The sequence below is a fragment of the Narcine bancroftii genome, chromosome 1 (assembly GCF_036971445.1).
Source record: "Narcine bancroftii isolate sNarBan1 chromosome 1, sNarBan1.hap1, whole genome shotgun sequence".
NCBI classification, from domain to species: Eukaryota; Metazoa; Chordata; class Chondrichthyes; order Torpediniformes; family Narcinidae; genus Narcine; species Narcine bancroftii.
Genome location: NC_091469.1, coordinates 330,944,786 through 330,956,145, shown reverse-complemented (window position 1 = coordinate 330,956,145; position 11,360 = coordinate 330,944,786).

The following is an 11,360-nucleotide window of genomic DNA, read 5'->3' as shown; positions in this document are numbered from 1 at the left end:
TGTGCCGCAGCCAGTTCAGCAATGTTGACTCCACCTTGAATATGGCACACACTTGATCTAGAAAGCACATCTGCGACCAGATTGTCCTTTCCCGAAATATGACGTATGTCCGTAATAAACTCCGAAATGTAGGACAAATGTTGTTGTTGTCTTGCTGACCAAGGATCTGTGACTTTGCTAAAGGCTAAAATGAGCAGTATATGGTGAAATGTCGACCTTCCAAGATGTAACAAAAATGCCTTATAGCCAGATAAAGTGCTGATAGTTCTCGATCAAAGGCACTGTACTTCATTTCCTCTGGTCTTCGATGACGACTAAAGAAGGCAAGGGGCTGATGATGGCCATTGACGTATTGTTCCAGAACTGCACCCACAGCTGTTCCCGAGGCATCTGTGCTAAGCATCAAAGCAGCTTCAGGATTTGGATGCACAAGCGGACATAAATGCGGCCTCTGCCTCTGCGGTCCAGGTATTGTTTTTGTTTGGAGCAGATATGATGTCAAACAAGGGTCACAGGATGTCAACAATCCCGAGAATAAATCTGATAAAAATGTATCATTCCCAAAAATTTCTGTAGCCCTTTGAAGGTGACAGGTCTGGAGAATGTACAGATGTCGTCTACCTTGCCTGATAATGGAGATATGTCGTCTGCTGTAATTTTATGCCCTAAGAATTCTATGGTTGACTTGCCAAATTGACACTTGTCAAGGTTAATTGTCAGACTAAAGTTTTGGAGCCATTTGAAAAGGCGGCGCAAATGCAGGCGGTGAAATATACGCAAAGTCTAAATCTCTGTCTAGAGTGTCCATAAGCCACTGAAAAGTTTGCACAGCATTCTCTAAGCCAAATGGCATTCTGAGGAATTCAAAAAGACCAAACAGCGTAATAATTGCTGTCTTGGGAATATCTCATGAATTGGTATCTGATGATATCCCTTAACTAAATCAATCTTTGAAAATATGCGGCAATGATGCAGATGGGTGGTGAAATCCTGCATGTGTGGAATTGTGTATCTGTCAGGTGTAGTGACATCATTAAGCCTACAGTAGTCACCGCAAGGTTTCCATCCACCTGTTGTCTTGGGTACCATATGCAAAGGTGAGGCCCAAGGGCAATTTGAGCGTCGAATGATACCCAATTCTTCCATTGCTTTAAATTATGCCTTTGCTTGCCACAATTTATCAGGCGCCAGACGACAAGCCCTGGCATGGACAGGTGGGCCTGATATGTCTATGTAATGAGACACACCATGGGCTGTTCTTGAGGCATTGAAGTTAGGGTTGAGAATATGGGGAAATTCATTGAGTAGAGCAGTATATGCGTCCTTGTGTAATGTACTCTGAGCTGTGAAACTCTCCCCTTGATGCACGCCAGTGGCGTGAACTAATTTTCTGCGTTTTACGTCTACCAATAAGTCGTGGAAATGTTAAAAATCTGCACCTAAAATGGGTTGAGCAACAGAAGCGAGGACACAATTCCAATGGAACGTGGTTCCACCTATTCTGATTGCGACTCACCTTGTGCCAAAACTTGGAATGCCAGTTCCATTCGCTACTCATAGGGTCAAGTGGCATTTTTTGTGTCCTTTCAAAATAAGTCAGTGGGAGCAAACTAAGTTCAGCACCTGTGTCTACAAGGAATTTGCGCTTACCCACATCATCCTGAAGGTACAATAGGCCTGTATCTATGCCAGCTGCTGAGGCCACTACTAGAAGCAGGCTCTCGTTTCCCGACTTCTTTCTTGGATTGACTGCAGATACAGGAGGCTGGTAGGATGCGGGAGATGCTTCTGCTGCAAAAACTGGATGTATTCAGGCAGACTCTTGTGTACAATAGAGCCTGTCAGCCTCTTGAGCCACATCATGGGAATGGCGGAAATCCATGTTACCATTGGGTATGGCAACATGAGCTGGAAGTAATAAGGTTTTGAAAAGCAGACAATGGGAATGACCATCTAACAATGCCAGCATCTCATTCATCAAGTCTGATGGATTCTTGTCACCTAGGCCTTTCATGTTCAAAAGATGCATGCTATGCTTATACCTAGTAAGTTCCAATGTGTCAAGAAGAAACTGGCGGAATCTGGTGTACTGATCTTCTGCCGGAGGATGAGCAATAAATTTCTTACTCATGATGCAGAGGCCACATCCAATGTACTTACGACATGCCAAAATTTTGTGTTTTTCGTTATTGTACCCCAAAGACGAAACTGGGTTTCAGCTTGAAGAAACAAAATTTGAGGCTGATGTGTCCAGAAAGGAGGCAAGTGAAGCCCAACTGCATTAACTGCCATGGCAGCAGCAGTTGTTGCTGCTGCTCTTGAAATGTCCTCCTTTTCCATAATGATTCAAATTAATTGAATCTTAACTTCAGGGTCACCAATTTGTAGCGGTAACTATGGCAGATGCTACTAAATAAAGGCAAACACATAAAGGTAGTCAAACTCAAGACTGGTTTATTACAAACATACATAGACCTTTTATTCCCTGCCTGTTAATGAGCTCAGTGAACATCTGCTGGTCCACACGACCAGCAGGTTAAAGCTATGAGCCATTAGCTCCATCTGATCTACTTGCTGAACTTTGGCACCCAGCACTGCTAGCCCACGATGTGTCAGTTAAGTCTGTGAACTGATGGTGGCGGTTCAGAATACTGCGCTGTGCGCCCTCAAGATTTTGATTTTTGCTTGAACCCAATTTTAGATAGAACTGCAAGAGGAGCAGCAAGAACTAAAGCAGCAAAAGCAACTCTGGTTTTAATGAGAGATTTGAATTTGATAGATGCTTGAAGAAAAGTCCATCCTAGAGAAAGAGACTACTCTTTTTACTCAGACATAAATACAAGTCAATTCTAGAATAAGAATTAATATCTGCACAAATTCAAGGGATGATATTGGATGTTGAATATAAAACAAAGATGTTATCACCATTGTTAATGACTATAATAATACCAGACAAGAATCAGTCATTATACAGATGGAGATTGAACTCAACATTATTAAAAAGGAAAAGATTTTTGTGATTTTAATCAGAAGATACATTCAGTTATTTTGTGATACAAATCTGAACTCAGTGAATGATAAATCTGTAATATGGGATGCCTTGAAAGCTTATCTGAGCGGGCAAATTATAAGCTTCACTATAGAAATTAAGGACTATATGAAAGAAATGGATCAGTTGGAGCAAGAAATTAAAATATTGGAAAAAGATCTTCAGAAGTGAAGCTTTGAAGATGAGTATAGGTAACTCATTAATAAAAAAAACCAATATAATAGATTAGAGGGGAGTCACATAATGGAGTAGTGGCTGGTAGGGTAAAACCAGGCATCTCCAGAAAAAAAAGAAAAAAAAAAGTCAAGAAAAGACAAAGCTTAACAAATATAATGTATAAGAAATAGAAGATAAAGTTGCAGAGAAGAAAAAAAGATGGCACCCAAAAAGGAAAAAGTAAAAATGGGGGGAAAAGTCAACAGAAAAGAAAGGCCTTATCTGCATGAAGGAACAGGGATCCAAGGTGGCGAAGAGTGCCCGATCTCAGAGGTTGGTGCCGGCCCCGCTGAGTCATGACTGCCCCCCCCCCCCTTGACCAGTGGACTGCAAAAATGGCTTTCTGAACCAAAAAAAGCACAACTGTGCAATCAAAGGTAAAAGGAAATACGGATGGGAGGGGGGGGGGGCTCAACTGAGGAGTGGGCAACGATGGGGCGACCATCTGAGGGACGCCCGATACCAGGGCTCTGAGCTGGAAGATGAGAGGCAGCAGGAGAGGGAGTGAGGAACCAGGCGAGGAAGAAAGTAGAGGGGGTGAATGGCAAGAGGAGCAGCAGCAGGAGGCCTGACAAAATGATGCAAACAACTCATCAGGAGAATCAAGTGACACAGATACAAAGAAGAGAAGACAACACAAACACAGGTATAGACACAGAAGAAGAGGAAGAAGACCAAGATCTTCACAGAGAAATAGAAGGTAAAGCAGATGGACAGAATATAGATATTCTTTTTTGAAGAACAAATGAGAGCATTAAAAGAATGGTTGTCATTAGAATTTATGGCAATTAAAAGAAAAATGAAAAGAACAGAAGATAAAATGCAAAGTTTAGAATGGGTCATGACAGAAATAGGGAAAAGAGTAGAAAATGTGGAAGAATGAGAAACAACTGTAGAAATGGAAGTAAATGACTTCAGAGGAAAATTGGAAGAAAGTGACAAAAAAATTAGAGACAAGAGTTGTTATCTCAGAAAATTGATATGTTGTAAAATTATAGTAGGTGGAACAACATAAAAATAGTGGGCCTGAAGGAGGGTGAAGAAGGCACAGACATGAAGGAAGTTATAAAATGATGGATCCCGAAGGTCCTGGGAACAACAAAAATGCAGGAAGAAATGGAAATAGAAAGGGCACACAGAGCACTAGCTCTGAAACACAGGCACATCAAAAACCAATATCCATCTTAGTAAAATTTTTGAGATATACTACAAGAGAAAATATATTGGAGTGGGCAAGGAATAAAGATAATAAACCAATGGAATACAAGGGTCAAAAATAATTTTTGAACTCTTAAAAAAGAGGAAAGAGTTTAATACAGCAAAATCGATTCTATGGGGAAAAAAGGTTATAAATTCATGTTAAGACATCCAGCCGTGCTTAAAATATTTATACCCAGGGAGCAAAACAGACTGTTCTCAGATCTGGAGGAAGCACAAGAATTCGCAGAGCATTTGCAGGATAGAAGGAGAGATGTAATAAGAATGAAGAAAGGTGATAAAGTACACATAAAGATGTAAAAACAATGTATATGTAAAGAACTAAAGAGAGGGGAAGGAAGGAAGGAAGGGGGGGGTTGGAGGGGAGAGAATAACTGTCACTGCAAAATCAATTGTTGCTTACGAGCAAGATCGCAACCCAAATGGAAAGGGAAGTTGTGGTTGCCCAGCAAGGGATAAGGGGCAACTCAGAGAAGGGGAGGCCATTTGGGGTTAAGGTAATATTGGGTATGGGAATTGTTGGAGTATTTTGTTTTAAATGTGTTGTCATACATTGAGTTCAAAAAGGGAAAACTGAGATGAAAAAGGGGATGGAGGTGGCGAGGAGGTGGAAAAGAGGTGCAAACAAGATACAAGATGGCCACTTTGAACTATATGACTATAAACATTAATGGGATACATAACCAAATTAAAAGGAAGAGGCTATTAAATTTACTGAAAACAAGAAAAAATAGATGTAGCATTTGTGCAGGAAGTGCATCTAACTGAAGTGGAACATAAATTAAACAGACGGGGTAGGATACTTAGCGGCAGCATCATTTAATTCAAAAGCTAGAGGTGTAGCCATATTAGTTTACAATAAACACAAGGTTACGCATGATACAGTATAATTGGTTACACAAGTTATATATCACTCATCAAAAATCAAAAGAATGGGATCCAACATTATCAGATAGATGTTTTTGCTGTAAGAAGGAAATGGAAATGACAATACATATAATTTGGGCATGTACAAAAGTGAATATGTTTTGGGAAGATCTAAATCAGATATTAAATAAAATCACAAAAAATAACATACCAAAAAATCCAGATATCTTTCTTTTAAGTAACATAAGTAGTAATGAATTAGGGCTCAAATTGGATAAAGTGCAAAAAAGATTCATTATGATAGCCTTAGCAGTAGCAAAAAAGTGTATAAAAGCAAAAAGCCTGAGAATACAGCAATGGTACATGGAAATGAATAAATGTATCCCATTGGAAAAAATAACAATTTAAAAAATAAAAATCACATTGTTTGAACAAATTTGGGAACCATACATGGACCACCACAGGGAGAGCTTGCCTTGGACCTCCTCCCCCTAAAATGATGATGAGACAAAACAATTTGATTCAGTGTGTAAAAACAGATTATGCATTTTTCTTGTTTATTTTTCATTGTGTGAAGACATTGTTTTATGATTTTATTGTATATGTTGAATATTTATTGGTCTTGGAGGGGGGTGAGGGAAGGGGGAGAAAAAAGGGAGAAAATACCCTTGTATATTTAATGAGAAACATTTGTATATATTTTGGTTGATTATGGTTCACAGTGTAAAAGAAAATAAAAAATAATATTAAAAAAATTGCAAACTTAGAACTGAAAAAATAATTACAAGAACAAAACAGATATTATGAATTGGGTGAATTAGCACAAAGTATTTGCATGGCAATTTAAATCTGAGCAGGCCTCGAGAGTAATTCAGTTTAAAAATTCTTAGAATGTCATTAGTTATAAATTGAGAAATAAATGAAACTTTCAAAAACTTTTATTCTAAACTGTATAGTTTAGTCTATATATATTTTTTTTTAAATTTTTCACACCATAAACCACATTGACCATGATACATACATTTTCCTTTTCAAATATATAGTGTCATTTTCTCCCCCCCTCCCTCCTCCCATCCCATCCCACCCTCCCTACCTCCTCCCCATCCATTTAAAGTACAAAATCTAAGATACATTAAACCAGTCAAACAATGTTGTCATTCAATAAAAATAAACAAGAAATTCCACTGAGTCAATTCTTTTCATTTCCTTCTCCTTTCGTTAATTTAGGTAGTGAATGTCCCCGGTAGGTTTTCTCTATTGTGTTTCATGTAAGGCTCCCATATTTGTTCAAATATTTCAATATTATTTCTTAAACTATATGTTATTTTTTCTAATGGAATACATTTATTCATTTCTATATACCATTGTTGTATTCTCAAATTATCTTCCAATTTCCAGGTTAACGTAATACATTTTTTTGCTACGGCTAGAGCTATCTTAACAAATCTTTTTTGTGCACCATCCAACTGTATAGCTTAGTCTTTCTTTATATTTTACTTTGAGAATTTTCAATCAATATGCAGTCAAAATGAAGAATAATAAAAAGAAAAACATCAATATCCATAATATTAACATATTATGTCGATGTTAAAGAATGTGAGAAGAGTCAACGTGTGATTCAATTATAAAGGGAAAATTACAATATACTACAAAAATGCAAATTCAATGTCCATGTTGAACCAAAGGAAGAAAAAGATGAACAGAGAAAGAAGAAGAAAATAAGAGGAAATTTTTTTGTGGTTCCCTTTTGAACCAGTCTCTATTTTGCTACACTGCAGCAAGGTTAGTGGTGGGCCTAATTTGTCCCTTAAGGTCATAACCAAAAATAGCAGAAAAAAATGTATTTAAAACTACATATTTATTCCTAATTTGCTCAAATGTCACAAATTGTCCCTGCTCATATCAATCCTCAATACACTTGACCCCTCGTTGGGACCAAGAGTTCAGGATTTTATTATCATTTGTTAATGAATTAGCATATTTTGAGTCAGAGGTGTTTTAGATGAAAGACCCCACCCCACCCCCCTCCCCAATTTGTCCATTAATTTTATTCCCTATTTAAATTGCATGCTTTAATAGGGGACTTCTTTAGGGCAAGATAATTATTCCATTTTTATATAAGGTTTTCTGTTATCTTCTCACCCACCTCAGCAACTTCAATTTTACTCATGGAGACTTGTCTCCTCCATCAAAGAGGGAAGTGACAAACCTCAATTGGGTTGCCCAAAAATATTTTTGAAATCCAGGAACATTAATCCTCCCAATTCATAATTCCAAGTTAATTTATCAATAGGCTTACCTTTCACTGAAACTTCCTGACATTGCTTAGAGTCTTTAAAAGACTAATAAAATAGATAGTTATTGAGGATAAATTTACCCACACTACACTTGGAAGAACAAATAGAAATAAGTACAAAAATTACACTATTAGAGGTAAAGGAAACAATAAGTTCGTTACAAAATAATAAATCTCCAGGGGAAGATGGTTTTCCATTTGAATTTTAATAAAAATTTAAAGATGAATTGATTCATATTTTTACAGAAAATGTTGGATCAAGCATCAAGAACTTTTACTCTTCCATACTATTTTTCAAAGCAATAATTATTGTAATACCAAATATAAGAAAGAGATCCTTTGAACCCTCTTGTTATATACCAATTTCATTATTGAATGGAGATTATAAAATACTGGCTAAAATATTGGTGAACAAAGTCACTAAATTATTGCCTAAATTAATAAATGTGGACCAGACAGGATTTGTTAAAAAGAGACAGCTGGGGGATGTGTCCACACAGAGGATTTGAGCAGACTTGTTTTGAAAGAGCTCTCCATAAAAAGTATTAAAAAGACCATTTAAAAGCTCAAAAATAAGAATTTCATTGTCAAAAGTGGATAAAAATAGTTCTAAATGACCAAGGCAACAAAAAACAAAAACTGAAGAAGCAACAGCTCAGCCAGGAACAATGAGTGAAAGCCCAATGAGGAGTGGCTCAGGAGGGGCCTTGGGACCAGCTGAGCCCAGCACTGCTTGGGGGCAGGGGTCAGCCTAAGATATAGCCATCATCCTGAATCAGATGGAAACTTTGTGCACTTGATTTATAAGCATTGAATCAGTGATGAGACATTGGAAATTAAATAAATTGTGAAGATTTAATGGAACAAATGACTCAAGTGGAGGCTGAAGGCTCCAGAAGAAAAATCAAAAACATGGGACACAGACAGAAAAGGGTTGATGCATAGGACTGATCATATGGAAAATTTCAGCAGATACAACAATGTAAGAATCATTGGACTGAGAGAAGGAATTGAGGGGAACGACCCGGTGAGCTTCTTTGAAGCATGGATCCCCAGATGCTGGGAAAACAAGTTAAACACAAAGCTGCAAATAGAAAGGGCTCACCCAGACCCACAGACCCAGAAAAACCAGTGAACAGTGACCAGACCAGTCCTGGTAAGACTATAAAGTTAACGGGAATACGATCTTGGGAGCAACATATGAATATTGAAAATATAACAATGGCCCAATAGTTGTGGACAAGGGAAAAGTAATGTTTTTTTTTTACAAGACTTTATCTCTGCCTTGGTCAAACAAAGAAAAGAATTTGATAAGGTAAAGAGACAACTGCAATCCAAAAACTTAAAATATTCAATGATTTACCCAGCGACTTTGAAGATTGATGTCCCAGAAGGTAATGGACAAATTTTCAAGAATAAACAAGTGAAAGAGTTTTTACGAAAGTTGTAAAGAGATTGGAGCGGGACTAACTGAAGGATGTATTTTTTTTCTCTTTTGTAGTACTGATCCACCTTGTTTTTGCTGTATTATTAAAATCATTGTAATATACATGGAGAACTCTGGAAAGAAAGGAAAGTGGTGAGGAAAATGGTAGGGTGGACACCCCAATTTAAGGGGGATAATGGCACTGGGAAAGGAGCAGTTTTAAAAGATGGCACAAAAGGAGGGGTTCTTCTTCGGAAGATTCTGTGGGCTTTTCTTCGCGGGCTGCCAGGCTCTATTGTTTACATCACTGTCAGAGATAGGGATGCGTTTGTGTGTTTCCTAAATGGGAAATGTTACAGTATTTAAAAATTGGAAATATTTTATTGTTACACAATTAAAGCCATTGTTTTAATTGTACCAAATTGACTCATTATGTGCACAGTTTCATAACTACAAAAGAAATGGGCCAATGACAATTTTTCTCTAGCAAAATATTTCAGTAACAATTGGGTCTAGAGCAGTGATTCTCAACCTTCCCTTTCCACTCACACACCACCTTAAGCAATCACAGAGCATCGATGGCATAAGGAATACTTAAAGTAGTATGTGAGTGGAAAGAAAAAGGTTGAGAACCACTGTATTATATTGAACCAGATACCTCCTTAAACAAATTACATTTAAATTTGGAAGATTACGGTAAGATTTTATGTTACAAAGTAAATTGGGATTAAAATGAAGTCATGCCCCTTACACAAGAGATTATACTCTTTGTCAAATACATACCAATTTAAATGGCCAAAGCAGGCATTTAAATATTTAAGGATTCAGATAGATAATAATTTAAATAATTTATAAAAATTGAATTATTTACCATGCTTAAAAAAGTTGAAGATTTGAAAAAAAAATGGATGACTTTGCCAAGAACATGTGTAGGTAAGGTAAATTGTATTAAGATGAATATCTTTCTGCGGATACAATATCTTTTCCAAACTTTACCCATATTTTTATCACAAAAGTTATTCAAGAATTAAATAAACATGAAAAATTTATTTGGAAAGGTAAAATGTCAAGAGTATAGAAAAATTAACATGGAAATACAAATTGGGAGGTTTCTTACTTCTTTATTTGAGGGAGCAGGAAAACTGGGATGGGTCAAAATAGAGATGGATAAAATAGGAGAGAAATCAGCAGAGGAATTTATTTATAAATGGGATTCAAAGTTAATAACTGGTGTGAAGTAGGCACCTTTGCTTAAACACTTGATTACCATTTGGAACAAGATAAATAATAAAACAGGAAAAAAAGGAAGTACATCACCAAAACAATCTTATACCTTTTAATAAAGATAACCAATTTTTAAATATCTGGTTTCACAATGGTATAAAAAATATAGAAGATTGTTATGAACATGGTCAACTGATGTCATTTCAACAGTTAAAAAATATGGAACTACTCAAAATAAATTTTTTTGCTATCTTCAATTGAGAGGATATTTGGGGAAAAATTAGGTCCAAAAATGTACTTACCAGCTTGTAGTGAGTTGGAGGTTTTTGATCAAGAGAGGTTCTATTAAGAAATTTATTTCTGTAATGATTACAAGCAGGCACTATTAAAAAGGGAATACATAGACAGAAGTTGGAGGCTGATTTAAATATTACAATTGATGAGAAAAGATGGGCGGAACTCTGTCAAGATTGTATGACAAATATTATAAATGTTAGATATAGTTTAGTTCAATGTAATTATATCAAATATATTTAACATGCAAAAATTACAAAAAATGAAATTGGATTTATCAGATACATGTGTTAGATGTGGTGAAGAAATAGGAATCTTTTTGAATTCTACTTGGTTATGTTCTAAAGTTAGAACTTTTTGGATGGATTTAGGGAAGTTTTCAAGAATAGATTATTGATACTGTTATTCCACAAAATCCAGATTTTTTTGTTGGTGGGGGAGGGGGAGCGGGAAATATGGAAGGAACAAGACCTGAATTAAATTTGACTTGATAAAATTATAAGTCTATCAAAATAGCTTTAGTGGTGGCAAGGAAGAGTATTGCAGTTACTTGGAAATAAGATGCACATTTAGGTATGGAAAGATGGTATTCAGAAATTCAAAGTTGTATACCTTTGGAGAAAATTAAATACAATTTGAGAAATAAATGTTCAATTTTTGTACAAATGTGGACCTCATATATGCAAATTTTAGGGTTAAATATGTACTTCCAACCTCTTAAGACCTGCAATAATCTTATTCCCTCAAGTCATTTAATATGAATACTGTAA